Source organism: Balaenoptera borealis, assembly GCF_965194805.1.
Source record: "Balaenoptera borealis genome assembly, chromosome: 5".
NCBI classification, from domain to species: Eukaryota; Metazoa; Chordata; class Mammalia; order Artiodactyla; family Balaenopteridae; genus Balaenoptera; species Balaenoptera borealis.
In genome coordinates this window covers 29745448-29762860 of record NC_138862.1, presented here as the reverse complement: position 1 = coordinate 29762860, position 17413 = coordinate 29745448, and the positions used below count along the sequence as shown (strand labels likewise).

General features: G+C 34.2%; 1 protein-coding gene across 1 annotated transcript in view; it reads right to left on the bottom strand.

Moving 5' to 3' along the window:
• LIPI (lipase I) overlaps positions 1 to 17413 on the bottom strand; it is a 100165-nt gene that overhangs the window by 82573 nt on the left and 179 nt on the right. The gene's annotated exons all lie outside the window — the stretch shown is intronic.

Genomic DNA, 17413 nt, shown 5'->3' with positions numbered 1-17413 from the left:
ATCAACTATCCTCCAATACAAAAAAAAACTCTAAAAAATATAAAGACATTAATCAGAGGGTTATGCATAATCACACAAAAATCTAAAACACCTTAATTATCATCATATAGAATTTCATCAATGTGTGCATCCTATTTGTCTATCTACCTACATACCTACATATCTATCCATCCATCCATCCTAGAAAGAAGTAGAGCAGAAAATGAAATAACTAAGCCAAACCAACAGCAATAGTCATTACTAGGCAGTGAAACACGGCTGCTTTTTATTTTCTTTTCATAGTTTTTAAGAATTGTGTTTTTTTTTCCAAAATAAGCATATAATCTCAAAAAGAATTTTTAATGAGAATATATGCTCATACTGCTTCTGGAAATTTAACTTGGTAAGAAGATTTGGGAAAACAATTTGTCAATATATATCAAAAATGCACAAAAATGTTAGTAGTGTTTATGCCAGTAATTAGACTTCTAAGAATTTATCCCAAGAAAATAGTCTGAACACATGTGAAAAATGAATATACATTATTTTAATACTGGAGAAATAGAAGTGATTTAAATGCCCAGAAATAATGATGTGCTTAAGCCACTACATATATAGGTATTTGATACATTTAAATGTTTATTTTAACATATATAAATATATATTTAAAACTACACATATATATTTTATATGTAGATATATTTGGTAAATCCATAATAATATGCAGTAGTTGCCATCAATCTAGTTTGGAAATTATATCTGTGACATTGTCACAATTATTTAGAAGAAGATAAAGGACGAAGGCAGTGAAGAAGAAGCAAGACCTGCATTCAATTCTCAGATTAACAGCTGAGAGATACTTGGACAAGTGAAAAACTTTGATACTTCATTTGTTCTAAGTACAAAGGAATGCGGAGGTGGAGAGGAGAAATAAACCTCAGTGCAATATCAGTGCTTACTACACAGTACAAATTGTGTAGGGAATTGTGCTTATCCACCTTCCTACCAGCTGGAACTCTGAGAAGTCTAAATGCAATTGATACATCCAAACTGCTGGTCCACTCCAAGCCAAGGTAGATTTTACCTGGCCCTGGAATGAGTAATGAGGAATAAACAATGGAATCTCTGTGATAAAATAAGGGAAAGAAATAACTTAAAACATTCAACAGAAAAGTCTATGGCCTATTACCAGGATCCAGAAGTAATAGCAGAAAACTCTTTAGCACCCTCATTAGAATGCAAGAAAAACCACATCTCAAAAACAGGAGGCCACTAAGAGAAAATTTATTGAGGCGAAAAACAATAGGCTAAGTTTAAAATGGAATAACGAGGAAATTCCCTGGCAGTCCAGTGGTTAGGACTCTGCGTTCCACTGCAGGGGTCACAGGTTTGATCCCTGGTCAGGGAACTAAAATCCCGCATGTGGCGCAGCCAAAAACAAACTGATAAAATGGAATAACAAGATACTCCACTTCAGGAAAAGTAAAAATGCAACTGCAGACTAAAAATTCACTTTATAGATGTTAAAACCTGGAAATCTCACCTTATAGTAAGAAAATGAAGGAAGAAAGATATTTAAATTATGAAGGTAAACACAGATATGGGATAGGAAATAATGAATCAAATTAAAAATCATCAATGTTCCCCTGGCAGGTGGGGGAGGAATTGGGGAGAGAGAGGTTAAAACAACTAAGGAAATAATTGCATACCAGTGTGTGCAAGCTGAAAAAGGCTCAGCATGACCTAGAGAAAATCAGTTCATCAGACTCACCAAGAGACCTCCTAGAACCCAGTTTTGGTTTCAATGAAAGAAAAAATATCCTAAAAATATCAAAGCAGAAAATCCAGGTACAAATAGAAGAATGAAGTTATGGTGACTTCAGATTTGTCTTCCAAAACAATACATCAGACAGATAAAAGTGTAATAAATGAAGATTATAAGTGCAAAAGTTTGTGGCCTAATAATTTTATATTCTTCCTAAAGTATACCACCCATAATTGACTAAGTACAGTTCCTGACATCATTACTGTTAAGTAAATGGTAGATTTATTGAAGACAAGATCCATAAAAACTAACAGTATAAAAAGAATGAAAGTGAGCATAGAAACAAGTTAGACACCAATATAAGTGTAAACAGCATAAAACTGAGTAAAAAAAAAAAGCAATATCAGAAGTTATTCTTGTTCAAATGTTTAATAAGAATATTTAGTATAAGTCAATATGCTAATAAAATGGGAATGTAGGTTAAAAGGGGTATAGAGAAAGTAAGTGTGGTACAAAAATTCCTTAACTGGGGGATTCAAAATATGTCAATTTAAAAAAATTCAATAAATAGATAAGTATGGGTTTTAAAAAATATTGAAAACTGTTAACCATTACACTATATAAAACAGTACACATAAATTTCTACACACTAAATAATATAAAAGTATAGCAACAGTGTATATATACAAAAGACACAACGAAAATGAAAAATATAGAAAGTAGAAAGCATAAAACAAAATGATACAATTACACAAGAGAAAAAGATATATATGATATATAAACAATTATGTAACTGTAATAAAGCCTTCCTATTAAAAAACAAAAAAAAATCAGCTTTCATAAAAAAAGAAACTTATCTATAAATTATTTAAAGAAGTACATGGGAAATTTTAATGGAGAGGTAGGTATATTCTACACAAATAAAATAAAAGGAAACTAGGTTGATATACTAGATTGCAATGATGGCTCCAATTCATCACTCTTTCCTGAGTCCATGCCATTTGTCTTGTAACTTTGAGGTATTCCCATGATAAGCGGGGTGATTTGCCCCACTTCCTGATATGGGTGCAAATAGTAGAGCTTGCCCTGGAAAATAGGACATTGGTAGACATAATGCAAGCAGATGCTGAACTGGGCTTGCACGTTAGGGCTGGGCCTCCCACACTTCTGCCATCACCGTGAAAATACCCCAGGTCTGGCCTGCTAGAAAAGTAAGGACAGGTGTAAAAGAGCTAAGTTGTGTCAGTCTCCCCAGCTGATTGACAGTCAGTCAACAGCCAAACCTGCCAGCAAACCCAACAAAGAAAAGCAGTGCCGACCCAATTCCCACCAGACTCCATAAATGTGAGTAATAACTGCATTACCTCAAATGCCACTGAGGGTCTGGGTTTTTATTTTGTTTTGTTTTGTTTAGCTTTATTGTGACATCATATAATCAATTTCATCAGCAATATTAATATTAGGTAAAGAAAATAAAAACAAAACTTTTCCAATGATACAAAAAAGTTAAACTAGTGTATTGTAAAACTCTTAAAGAACATCGAACTGACTCAACTCGGGTAGATTATAGGAACAGAAAGAAAAATAAAGTTCTAGGCATCAGATACTTACAGGAATCCCCAATAAGATTATCAGTGGATTTCTCAGCAGAAACTTTGCAAGCCAGAAGCAGTAAGATAATATATTTAGAGTGGTTAAAGAGGAAAACTTTCAACCTAGAATTCTATATCCAGTAAAACTTTTCTTCAAAAATGAGAGAGAAATAAAGACATCCCCAGACAAACAAGAGCAGAGGAGTTCATTATCACTATAACTGATCTATATGAAACGCTAATGGGAGCCCTCAAGTTGAAAAGAAAGAGTGTTAGACAATAACTTGAAGTCATATGAAAATATAAAGTTCTCTGGTAAAGGCGAATTATGAACAAATACAAAAATCAATATTACTGAAATTTTGATTTGTAACTCTTTTTATTTTCCACAGGATTTAAAAGACAAATGCATAGAAATAATTATAAATCTATGTTAATGGGTATGCAATATATAAAGATATAACTGTGTCATCAGTAACATAAAGTGAGGGAAGCAGAGCTTAAAGGAGTAGAGTATTGTTGGGAAAACTAGTAAAGTAGTATTGTTCAGGCTTCAGAGGCAGAAGCAGGCCTCTGCCGGACCTGTGACCCTTCCTGGGCTGCGCGCCTGCTTGCACACTTAACAATTGCTGCTAGCAAGTCAAAAGGCACTTACGATAAGAAAGGGAGTGGGTCTTGGAATTTCTTGAGCCCTGGAGACCTGGCCAGTCCCCCAGGATCTGGAAAACCTTGCGACTCACATGGTGAAACCAACAGCATTGTTAAAGTGAATCCAGAGCTGCATTTTTGCACGCGAACTGATGATATCAGTTTGCGGCCTGGAATTATAAACAGAAGCCCCCAGAACTCCAATCTGAAGTCTCACCCATGGGGTGGATACACCACCCTGGACCCTTCCCAACTGGGGCTCCAGATTGCTGTCACCCGGGACTTCGCAGCTGCTGTTTGGATCTGGAAGTAGGTGTTGGCCCAGTTTGGTGATGTATACCCTGTTATGTTTCTGTAATATTCTTACTCCTTTCCTTCTAATGATTGCATATTAAAATTAAGTTAAATCACCTTTCATTAAAGAGTTGATTAAAGCTGTTTATTTGTGTGAAACGAGTGGTTATTTTGCCAGTGAATTCAACGAACCTTAAAACTGAAAGCAGGCTTTCGGCAAAACAAGTATTTTATGTGAAAGTTAAGATTTTACTGAAGTCTTTATTGTCTTAATTGGAGTTAAGTTAGTATCAATTTAAGATAAATTGTCATAACTTTAGATGTTATATGTAATCCCCATGATAAACACAAACAAAATAATCTATAGAATATACACAAGAGAAAATGAGATGGAGATCAAAATGTGTCAGAACAAAAAATAAATTAAAAACAATGAAGAAAAGAGACAACACTCACTTCAAACCCATTAGGATGGCTACTATCAAAAGCAAACAAACAAACAAAAAACGAGGAAACAACTCTTGGCAAGAATGTGGAGAAATAGAACCCTTGTGCATTGCTGAAACGTTTCAGCTGCTGTGGAAATGTTATGGTGGTGCCTCAAACAATTAAAAATAGAATTACTACATAATCCAGAAACTCCACTTCTGGGTATATATCCAAAAGAATTGCAAGCAGAGACTCAAAGAGATTTTTATACATGCATGTTCATAGCAACATTATTCACAATAGCCAAAAGGTAGAAGCAACCCAAATATCCATCAAAGGATGGATGGATAAACAAAACGTGGTATATACATCCAATGGAATATTATTCAGCCTTGAAAAGGAAGGAAATTCTTACACGTTACAACATGGAATAACTTTGAATATGTTATATTCAGTGAAATAAGCCAGTCACAAAAATACAAATGCTGTATGATTCCACTTAAATGAGGTACCTAAAGAAGTCAAATTTATAAAAACATAATGTAGAACAGTGGTTGCCAAGGGCTGGGGAAAAGTGGGAAATGGGGAGTTCAAGGGGTACATATTTTCAGTTTGGGAAGCTGAAAATGTTCTGGAGATGGGTGGTGGTGATGGGTGTACAACAGTGTGAATGTACTTAATGCCACTGAACTGTACACTTAAAAATGGTTAAAATGGTCATTTCTAATATATGTTTTACCACAATTAAAACAAAACAAACAAAAAATCTTACAGAATCCAATTCCTGCCCTTATAGATACTATTCCAGACATGCTTTTCTTCTGTAAACAACTAGAACACTCGATAAAATATATGAAAAAAAAAAGTTTAGACACTGCACAACAAGAAGCACAGGACTATAATAGCTAAAAAAAGGTAAACAAACGATTTGAACCATATACCTAATACCTTTCTACCTGGAGGCAGTTTCCAGGCTTCAGTGCAGGAAGGTTGAACCCAACAAAGCATGGCGGTTTTGCCAAGTTGAGGAGAAAGACAGGAGTTTGAAGAAGTTGAAGCAACTAGGATTTGTATCACAGTGTGCCACAAAGGAGGGAGCCATGCAGAGGCAGAGCTGAAAACCCTGCAGAGGAGTCCTCTTGAATCTGTTGCTGGAGACAAACCTATGCCTGCATAGGGTGAAACTCCACAAAGAGCTGTAAGCTCAACAATTCCAAAGGTCACATCAGGCTAGGAGACACTGAAGTTCTGACCATCCAGAGTAGAAAAACCTTAATGAACATCAGGGACATTCAGTGGGGACCCCAGAAGGGTCAGACTTAGTTACAGTGGAGCTAAACTAGTTCTAGAGTAAAAGAGAAGTTAGACCCGTTCTTTCTCCTTCTCATTCTCTCAGCTCTGCTTGCTTTGATTTGGCTTCATTCTCTGGCAGGCAACAAGCCTTGTGTGTGAAATACTGAGAGAAAATATTAACAATCTTGAGGTAAGCAAAGATTTTTCAGATACAATAGAGTAAGCACGCTACATAAAAGTGATAAATTGGAAATTGTCATAGTGAAGGATGTCTGCTCCTAAAAGGACACTGTTAAGAATGTGAATATGCAGGCTTGCAAAATATACACCTGAAAAAGTACCTGTATCCTGAATATATGTGTGTTATGTTGTATGTGTGTGTATACACACACATATATGTAAAATAGGAAAATGTGATTTTTAAAAAATGACAAAAGAATTGAAGATACTTCACAAGAGATGGTCTAATGGCCACTAGGCTCAAAAATGATGTTCAACATCATCAGTTATCAAGAAAATGTAAATTAAACCAAAACAATTGTACTGCTACACAATCACTAGAATGGCTACAATTTAAAGACTGACAAAACCAACTATTTGGGAGGATATAGAGCAACTTGAAGCATCCTACAGTGCTGAGGAAAATGACAAAATGATACAATACTTGGCAAAACAGTTGGCAGATTTTTTCTAATGTTAAATATACACTTACATGACCCCAAACATTCAATTCTAGGTGTTTACACATAAGAAATGAAAACATTTGTCCACAACATGTATAACAAGTTCATAGTAGTTCTTTTTCATAAAAGCCCCAAATTGGAAAAAAGCTACATGTCAATCAAGAGGAATCCAGATAAACAAATTATGGATTATCTACATGTCGTAATACTACCCAGCAATAAAACGGAATAAGCTGATTACACATGCAACAACTTTGATGAGTCTCATAAACATCACCCTGAGCAAAAGACTCCAGAAACAAAAAAAGACATATTCCCCCTTGCACTGTTTGTGGGAATGTAAATTGATACAGCCACTATGGAGAACAGCATGGAGGTTCCTTAAAAAACTAAAAATAGAATTACCACATGACCCAGCAATCCCACTACTGGGCATATACCCAGAGAAAAGCATAATTCAAAAAGACACATGCACCCCAGTGTTCACTGCAGCACTATTTACAATAGCCAGGACATGGAAGCAACCTAAATGCCCATCGACAGACGAATGGATAAAGAAGATGTGGTACATATATACAATGGAATATTACTCAGCCATAAAAAGGAACGAAATTGGGTCATTGGTAGAGACATGGATGAATCCAGAGACTGTCATACAGAGTGAAGTGAATCTAGAGACTGTCATACAGAGTGAATTAAGTCAGAAAGAGAAAAACAAATATCGTATATTAACACATATATGTGGAACCTAGAAAAATGGTACAGATGAACCGGTTTGCAGGGCAGAAATAGAGACACAGATGTAGAGAACAAACATATGGACACCAAGGGGGGAAAGCGGGCGGCGGGGGGTGGGATGAATTGGGAGGTTGGGTTGACATATATACACGAATATGTATAAAATAGATAACTAATAAGAACCTGCTGTATAGCACAGGGAACTCCACTTCGCTGTACAGTAGAAACTAACACAACACTGTAAAACAACTATACCACAATAAAAAACTAAATTAAATAAATAAATAAATAATAAAATAACAACAGAAAAAGGACATATTGTTTAATTCCATGTATACGAAATTCTAGAAAAGGAATATCTAATCTAGAGTGTCAGAAAGCAGATCAGGGTTGTACGGAGCCAGAGGTAGGGAGCAGATTAACTGCTAGAAGCTACCTTTTTGGACACAAGAAATGTTTTGTATCTTGATTGATGAGATGTCTTGGGGAAGGGGAAAATTGCACAAGAAAAATGAATGAAATTTACAGATAATAAGGTGGCAGGATTAAAATTATATTTATATTATAAGTCAAGTAAAAAGAGGCCTATGAAACTGAATCAAGAAGTGACAGATAGATTAATGAAAAAGAATGGAACACCCAGAAATACACTCTATTATCCATGATACCTAAGGATACCTATTTTAAAATAAATAATGGCTGTGATAATTATTTGATTCCAGTTATATAAAAAGCATTCCACTTAAAAGTAAAATTATGTGAACTAGAAGAAGAATACAGTTAATATGTACATGATCTCAGATTGAGGAATGACTTTTTAGCATAAAAACCAAGGAAGAAACCATAAAGTATGACCACTAGATTTCACAGCACGTGAATTTAAAACTTCTGTAACATAAACACTATAAACTAGCCAAATGACAAAAAAAAAAAACTTAGGGAAATATTTTCAGTGTAAAGTAGAAAAGGAATTTATATATATAAAGAACTATTAATGAAGAAAAAGAACACCCCAATTGAACACCAAGTGAAGAATATAAACATACATTTTACAAAATTACATATTCAAGCAGCTCATGAATGTATCAAAATGTGTTCAATCTTCTTAAAATCTAATAAAAATTAATTAAAGTAATGACATATCATTTTTACCATTATACCCATGACCATTAACACCAATGTATATCACAGAATTTTTAAAAGTAGTTATTTAGGAAATCAACTAAATATATGGCAATGCAAGTCTATAAAAATAAATTATGATGTATCCATGATAATGCAGGAATTAAGAAATCTATATAGTCCATAAATATACACATATAGTCCTAATTTTAGCTGTAATATATAACGTATATACAGGGCACTCTAAATGCACATTTGTGCACATACAAACATATTTATTGTAATAGAGCTGGTAGGAAATAAACCAATACCTTAATTGTAGTTTGTGATGATGGTAATACTGGAGTCGATTTTTCATCTGTTTTTCTATATTTTTCTGTGTGTTTTCTCTCTCCTGTATTTTAATCTTCTCTGAGTATTCTAGATCTAACATACTCTTTGTTAGTGTTATGAGGAAAAATGGTTTAAATAGACTTCAGTTAATTAAAAACTGGTAACAAGTAATGTTACCAGCAAAAAGATAAAGATATTTAGAACAGAAAAATAAGCAATGATTTTGTTTGAAAATTTAACAAATTCAGGTTCTGGGGACTAGACTAAGTAATGCTACTGTGATTAGAAATTTAGTAGCAGGGGCACAGTATTGGATTTCATTGCCAAATGTGTAGAAAGATGATGACTCTAGCAGTAATCTCAACAGAGCAGTATACAGAAAGAATTCTGAAAATCTTCTTAGGTTTCAAATTATAGAAGCAATTAAATTTTTTAAAATATCAAAGATATATGAAGTTAGGATTAATGATTCTAGGTTGTTCAGCTCTGTCTCTGAAATATATTTCCATTATAGCTGCAATGGCTGTGAAGAGGAGGACAAGGAGATCAAATGGACAGAGTCTAGAGGTGTGGACAGCACCTTGGACGTGGACAGCTGAGACCCAGGTAACTCTAGCTTCTCTCAAACCTCCCTTGTGACTCTGAGCAAATTTTTTTCTCCTCTCACTTCTGAGCCTCAGTTTCTTTAAATGGAAGGAGTTGAAACAAATGGTCCCCTATGACTTGTGTTATTCTAATATTCTTTGATTTCAAACCCATTTGTGCACTCGGTTAGCTGCTGAGACGTTAGTCTGTCTTGCAACTTTCAGCATTGACCAAATGAATAACAGAGGGGCCTCAAAACTCAGTCATAAAAAGTTACCAATCCTAACACATCCTGGAAAGATTTAACCCTTCTTCCTTCCTCTGAAAATCCTCTGAAACCCACACTTATCCCCAAAAGCCTGCATGAAAACCTCCTTCCTTCTCTTTCTCCATTTCTGAAAACGAAATGTATTTGTTAACAGCAATAACAATAACATCAATAATGTCAATAATTGCTTATGTTTATTTAGGAATCACTCCATGTAGGAACTGTACTGTTTTATATTTGCTATCCTTTCCCTCATTTTATGTATGAAGAAAGTGAAATTTAAAAAGATTAAATGGGGCTTCCCTGGTGGCGCAGTGGTTAAGAATCCGCCTGCTAATGCTTGGGACACGGGTTCAAGCCGTGGTTCCGGGAAGATCCCACATGCCGCGGCGCAACTAAGCCCGTGTGCCACAACTACTGAGCCTGTGCTCTAGAGCCCACAAGCCACAACTACTGAAGCGCGCATGCCTAGAGCCCATGTTCCGCAATAAGAGAAGCCACGGCAATGAGAAGCCCACGCACCACAATGAAGAGTAGCCCCCGCTCACCACAACTAGAGAAAGCCCACACGCAGTAACGAAGACCCAATGCAGCCAAAAATAAATAAATTAAATAAATAAATAAATAAATAAAATTAATGGACCTGTGGAAGGTCACACAGTTAGAAGCAACAGAATATTTGTGGGTTAGATCTGAAAAGCATGAGCTTATTTATGGCACAAGTTATTATGCAAACAGTTAAGCAACATAAATAAGATTCTATCAGAAGTTCACTAACTCGATTATTTATTCATGTGTAATAAGAAGAATGAAGACCTTCTGGGGCCAGCAGAATTCCAGATAACAAACGGCTGACTGATTTGATACTGTAAGACAATTAACTGAATTGAAGACAGAGGTCTGCATGGCCATAGAGCCAGTTGAGACAAAACTGTAGGTAGAAGTTTAAAATCCCTGAAGGCTTGTGACAGAAAGTGATACAGTATGTTTAATTTTCGGATTCTGAAGCAATCAAAGCACATTTTGAAAACATACGTTTATTTAACATGTCACAAGAAATCAAGATATTCAATCAGTAACTTTTTCAACTATGCAAATGTTTGGAAAGCTGTCGAAAATGAAGCTGACTACACAAGCAGAATAAAGTAGGTGACTGATAAGTCTTTAGACCAGGAATTCCCAAGCATGGGTTTAAAAATGGGTGTAAAAAATGACCGGGAAAGTTTATTTAAATGTATTGTTAGTTTTCTGGGCCATCCCCAGAGATTCTGATTTGGTAGGTACACCTACATTTTTAAATGCATAACTCAGGGAATTCTGATATACATAGTCCATACAGGTCTAACATAACTGTACACAGGTAGATACAGTGTGAAGCCCTACACCTGGAAATTACTCTGAGAGAATTACAGAGAAAATGCATGTGGAAGAAAACACAGTGGATTATTCTAACCTAATTTATATTGCTTTATAATTGACCAAATCACTCATTTATGTTATCTCTTTCGAGCTTTGCAATGCACTGAGATAGTATTATAAATTTTACTTCCATTTTAAAATGAGTGAACTGATGTTCAAGGAGGTTAAGTGATTTGGCCTAGGAGAACAAGCCACCAGAACTAGCCACCACTACTACACATTACAAAAACATAAAATGCCTATCAAGAGAATTCCAAGTGAGTAAAATATAAATAATAAACTGTATATTATTACCATTTAGATTCTGTATTTGAATGTAAAACTCAAACATTTCCAGAATGTACTTTTAGCTCACATATACAATTGAAAAGAAATAAGGAATAATTTGAATTTCTAGCTGACATTTTAAGGTTATTCAAGTATGCATTCAAGAATTTTTTTAAAAGAAATTTAAAATGAAGGAAATGGACTGCTTTTGCAAAATCTCTACAAAAAACTATTCATTGTGAATTGTAAATTTGCTACTTTTCTTATTATCATAAAGTAGAACAAGTAGTCCTATTTTATTACCATAAAGTAGTAAATGATATTACTAAAATTAGTAAACTTTATTACCATAAGCCAGTAAACCAGGACAATAAAGTTCTACTTTATTACTGTAAACTTGTTTTGGTTTAGTGTAATAGGACAAAAAAAAAGTTGTAGAGTATGTTTATACTGTTTATTTTTAAATTGACAATTTACCCATATAAAAATTTTCCTCAAAAGTAGGGTTATTTGAACAAATGAAATTGAAACAAGATGTTTATTAAGTCATGATTTCTAGATACTGAATTAATTTCTCTATTACTAAATTATTCTAAATTTCTCCTGAATATTTATATTTGTTCTCTATTTATAACTCCTTGTAAAAGATTTTCTAGTTACTAATTATCTAGAAAGTAAAAGAAAATACAGAACATACAATTTACCAAGCACACATACATGCACACACACACACAAACTTTCTTCATAATAATCTGTTTGATATAATTAGTATCATAATCATAGTATATTTTTATACCATAATGTCATATCATTCTTTATTCCAGAATACAGACCATACTGATTATTTTATACATAATTTTTAAAGATAAATCAAAGCATTAGTTCTTACCAGATCTTGCCCAGCACATCAAACAGAGAAAAATGTATACTCTCATTTGGAATCTGATAAAAGTAAAAGAAGCACTCAGGTTCACCAAAAAAGAAATTCTGAAATTCATTAAGGTTTCTCTGGTAGGATTGTCACAGTCTGGTAGGTTTTAATGTAAAATACCCCTGGCTTTTGCTCCTCCCTGTTTGTTGAAAAGGTGAGGCAGTTTGTTTTCTCCAATTTAGCTTGTACTTGTGAGAAGGATTTTTAAGTTAAAGTAATAAGTCACAAACATTCAGCTACACAAGTTGAATTTAAGGGAAAGAAAAAGCTAAAAATATCTTTCTTTATTCCTCTTAACCTCAGGATTTCAGAAGTGGTTGGGAAGAATATGTTTCTTGAAAGCCTAAAGCAAATGTAATGTTAGAAAATGTTAGAAATGAGAAGTGTCAGAAAAAGTTGTGGTTTATGTTCATTTTGATTACAAACTAAGTTGTCTTTATACACCATAAAATCAATAATAAAATCCATATCCACCAAGCTGCCAAGTATAAAATATGGCCCTTTTATATTTATGTCATTTTGCAACCCAAACTCAGTGGCTATTTTAAAATTCAAAATGCTAGCCTGTCTCTTGAGACCTACTATTTGAAAATATAAAAAAATTTTCTGTTTTCAATATAACAAACATTTAAAAATTATTACAGGAGTTCTTTTCACATGTTTACTTAATTTTTCCCTTATTTTCCTTCTTAGAAATGGACTTTAGTAGGCAAGGAAAATAGAGAATTGTTATTCTCTATGTACATGCCTTATAAGTTCAAAAATTAAATTTGTGTTTTGGAAATTCAAATCTCTGTAAATTTCCAAAAATACTTTAAGAACAGACCTGTTTAATTTACCTCAATCAGTAGAAACTATGCTGAGGTCTGGGGAGGTGTTTCAGAGGAACTACAAACAAAATGAGGCATTCATTTAAAAATCATGAAAAATGTAACCACTGATGAGATGTCATCATTATTTTGGCCTGCTTGATCTCTTGGAATTTTATGTGAGACTTCAGTTTTAAAAGGGTGCCACTGTGATAATTTGACTGGAGACCAACAAATAACCTAGGTCCTTCCATACCATTTAGCTGTAACAAGTACGCTTTTCTAACAAAGATATAAGTAAACTACATCTTTTCAGAATGTGGGAAGAAAGATAATGTCATTCATCTTAAGAGAAATTCTTAATAAGTTTATAATCAAATTAATAGATAAGTCTTTCCTATTTAACGTATCATTTTTCTTTTGCTCTGTGCTTTTGATGTGACACTGTAATATGAATCTTGCAAATTATTTTCATCTTAGCCATTCTAAAGTGCTCATTGAAAATATCAAGTTGGGGGGCTTCCCTGGTGGCGCAGTGGTTGAGAATCTGCCTGCCAATGCAGGGGACACGGGTTCGAGCCCTAGTCTGGGAAGATCCCACATGCCGCGGAGCAACTAGGCCCGTGAGCCACAACTACTGAGCCTGCGCGTCTGGAGCCTGTGCTCCGCAACAAGAGAGGCCGCGATGAGAGGCCCGCGCACCGCGATGAGGAGTGGCCCCCGCTTGCCGCAACTAGAGGAAGCCCTCGCACAGAAACGAAGACCCAACACAGCCAAAAATAAATAAATAAATTAATAAAAAAAAAAAAAGAAAATATCAAGTTGGCATTTAAGACAATACATGGCAGAGTTTCAAAATATAAAATTATATTTCATTTTCATATTTTTCACTTACTGTCAATACTGAGAAAGTTGGGATTGTTCATGGCCATTGCATTAAATAGCAAAATATTGAGGAATGATGAAATATTATATAAAAGGCCTATAGTTTAGTAAGACAATACATATGTACTATTTAGTCTCCTTGGATATAAAAATAATTATTTTAAGAACCTTGCAGACATGCATACAATATAAATCATACTATAAGACTGAAAATGAGAATGATGATGATGAAGATATAAAATTGATGGAGCCCTATGCATCAGGCAAGCTTCTAGGCACTCTATAGCTAATTACAGTAGGTAGTTGAGTCGTATTTATTGAGATGAGGAAGTCATTTTTTGTCAGAATATATTGTCGCACAAAAAGTTGAATAATTTAGCAACATGTGTCAAAATGCTTAATGATCTTACCATTTGGTTCCGTAATTAAATATCCAAGATACTTTCCCACAGAAATACTAACACATGTGCACAAAGATATATGAGCAAGGAAGTTCATCTCAGCATTTTTATAATAGCCAAAAAATGGAAACAATATAAACGTCTAACAGTGGGGGATTAGTCTAATTATATACATACTGTGAATTAAAATTAATGATGTAGAGAAATCAGTATTTATTGGTGTAGAAAGCCTTCATTACATGGTTTTGGGTTTATAAAAGGCAAGCTAAAAAACAGTATGTATACTAAGGTTTATTTTCCTAAAATATGCTTCATGTATAAATGTATAGATCAAAGTTAGGAGGATTTTCCTCCAAAATGTTTATATCTGCATGGTAGACTCGATGATTTTCACTCTCTTAGTTATCTCTTTAAATATTATGAACACGTCTTTACAATAAACATCTTATGTAAGTAAAGCAACACAAAGTTATATTTACTTGGGACAAATATGGTTAAGAAAATCAGAATAAAGACAAAAAGACAGTAAGAAGAAAACAATGAAGACAAAATTGAGGTCAGTTTTTAAAAGGCATCCACTGCACTCCCTTAACATTAATTTCCCAAGTTTCTCCATTCATTCATTCATGTGTTCACTCATTTATGCAACTTTTATTAAGTATCTATTAATTTCCAGGCTTAACTTAGTTGCTGGACATACAAAGTAGAGACATTCATTTAGTCAAACTGTATTATTTCAACAACTATTTATGATACATCTACAGAGGTATCAGGGATTGTTCTAGGTACCGAAATATATTTATCCTATAGTACTTCACAGTGAGGAGGGCTTGGAAAAGGTATATCTAGGAAACTATGGAACCACACAGGTGGAACAGCCAGCTAATCTACAGTGCAGAATGGGAAGCCTTGCAGGAAATGCTGTCTACAAAAGAGACAAAAGAGCTGAACTATAAAAGAGAATAAGTCACCTGGGCAAAAAAGGGGAGAAAGGAACTCTAGAGCTCTAGACATATCTATATCTCTATCTATCTATGTATACACGCACACATACATTTTCATTTTTGATGTCTTCATGCAGTTAGGGGTATAAGACATCCTGATATGAGTGAAGAAAGGCTAATTCTTTATTCATTCATTTAACCCATTAAACCTTATACATGACTAATGGCCCAAGAAATTCTGAGAATAAAGTGGATTCTTTTTTACCTACCACTAGGTTTATCACCATGCATTCACTCAATTTCAATTAGGAAACACAGTAAGCTTACATTAGAAAAACTCTCTCTCTCTCTCTCTCTCTCTATATATATATATAGAGAGAGAGAGAGAGAGGTCAAATTCTGAGCAAATAGCTAACTGCATTGAGCTGGCCTTCAGAGCTTAAAACATTAAATAATTACTCTAGAAGTACATGGGCCATAGACTTATGTACTGCCAGAAGAAAAGAGGATGTGATAAGAACACCAAAATCATACACACTGTAGACAAAGAATGATGCAAATTTCAATCCAGCAAGAAAATATAATCATGACTTATATGCACTACATATTTTACAATGAAACCTGAAGTTACAGCTCCCAGATAAGCAGTGTCTGAGGGGAAGTTAAAGAGAAAATATCTTGGTTTGGATAAAATTTATGGGGTAAATGAATTTTAAAAATAAATAGGTCTACACATAATAGAGACCTGCAAGTATCCACTCATTTGATCAACATATATTTGTTACATGCCTACAACGTGCAAGTTTGCTCAACCCCCTCCTACCCTACTACAATATTGATGATAGAAGAAAGAAAGAAAAATGAAATTATAGAATATAGAAATTTTCTAAAGAAAATTATAGATTCATAATATATCAACCGAAGGTAACTACTGAAAGTTACTGACACATGATTTTATATTTATATGTTCAAGAAGTCTGTTTCTCCCATTATGCTGTACGGTTTAGGAGGGCAGATCTTTATACTCACCTTTGTTTCCCAAGGATTAAAAACAGTGCCTGGCATGTAGTGAGCACTCAGAAAATGTCTGTTAAATGAGGTAATTATATTAGTCCAATCCGTTCCTTAAGAAACAGAACTTGAATTCCAAAACGTGAAATTACTTGCTTAAAGTCATAAAATTAAGTATTGTCAGAGTTCAGTTAGAAATCAGGATTCCAAAGATGTGTCCCTTTTCATTAGAAAAGATGATTTCTTTGGTCCAGTAACCATGTAAAAGAATACCTTTTCAATTAAAAATGAATTATCACCACACCTAAGTAAAGGACAAATAGTGTCCTGATTACTTGCATATTTACAGGATGATTTCAGGGTCCTATGTAGACATATCATATCAGAAAGGAAGCCAAGTTAACAGTTGACAGTTAATTTATCAAAGCACTGAGATTCTGAGTAAGTTTTCTTCCTCCTTTCTTTTAATTATCTTTATTGTTTTTAGGATTTTTTTTTCAATCCTCAAGTAAGAATTAATTCTTCACCCTGGTCCCACAGCTTACAAAGTACAGCCCTGATACAAAATACAAACATTGGATCCTACTACAATCACCCAGCAGCCATCCTCAAGAATTCTGGCTTCAGTAACAAAACTTGCTATATTCTTTCCAGTATTCCTTGGTATAGTCTGTTTTCTCAAGTTCAAATGCCTTCTGCAGTCCACCTAAAACCTGTGTCCATTTTCAAAGACTTCACTAGGGAGCGCTTCCTAGGTAAATAAACTAATTCTATTACTCTACTGTATCCACATCCATGCATGCATGCACGCACTCACTCTTTCAAAAAGTATTTTATGAAGAATACAAATTTCAAATCCCAATGATTTATTCATTTACTCTTTGGAAGCAAAGAAATTAGTCTTCCCCCATTAGCCTGGGAGCTTCTGTAATGAAGTTAGTATGTTTTAAATCACCTCTATAGTCATTTTATTTGAAATGTTTGTTGAATAAATCCAAAATCAATTCATAATGTCGT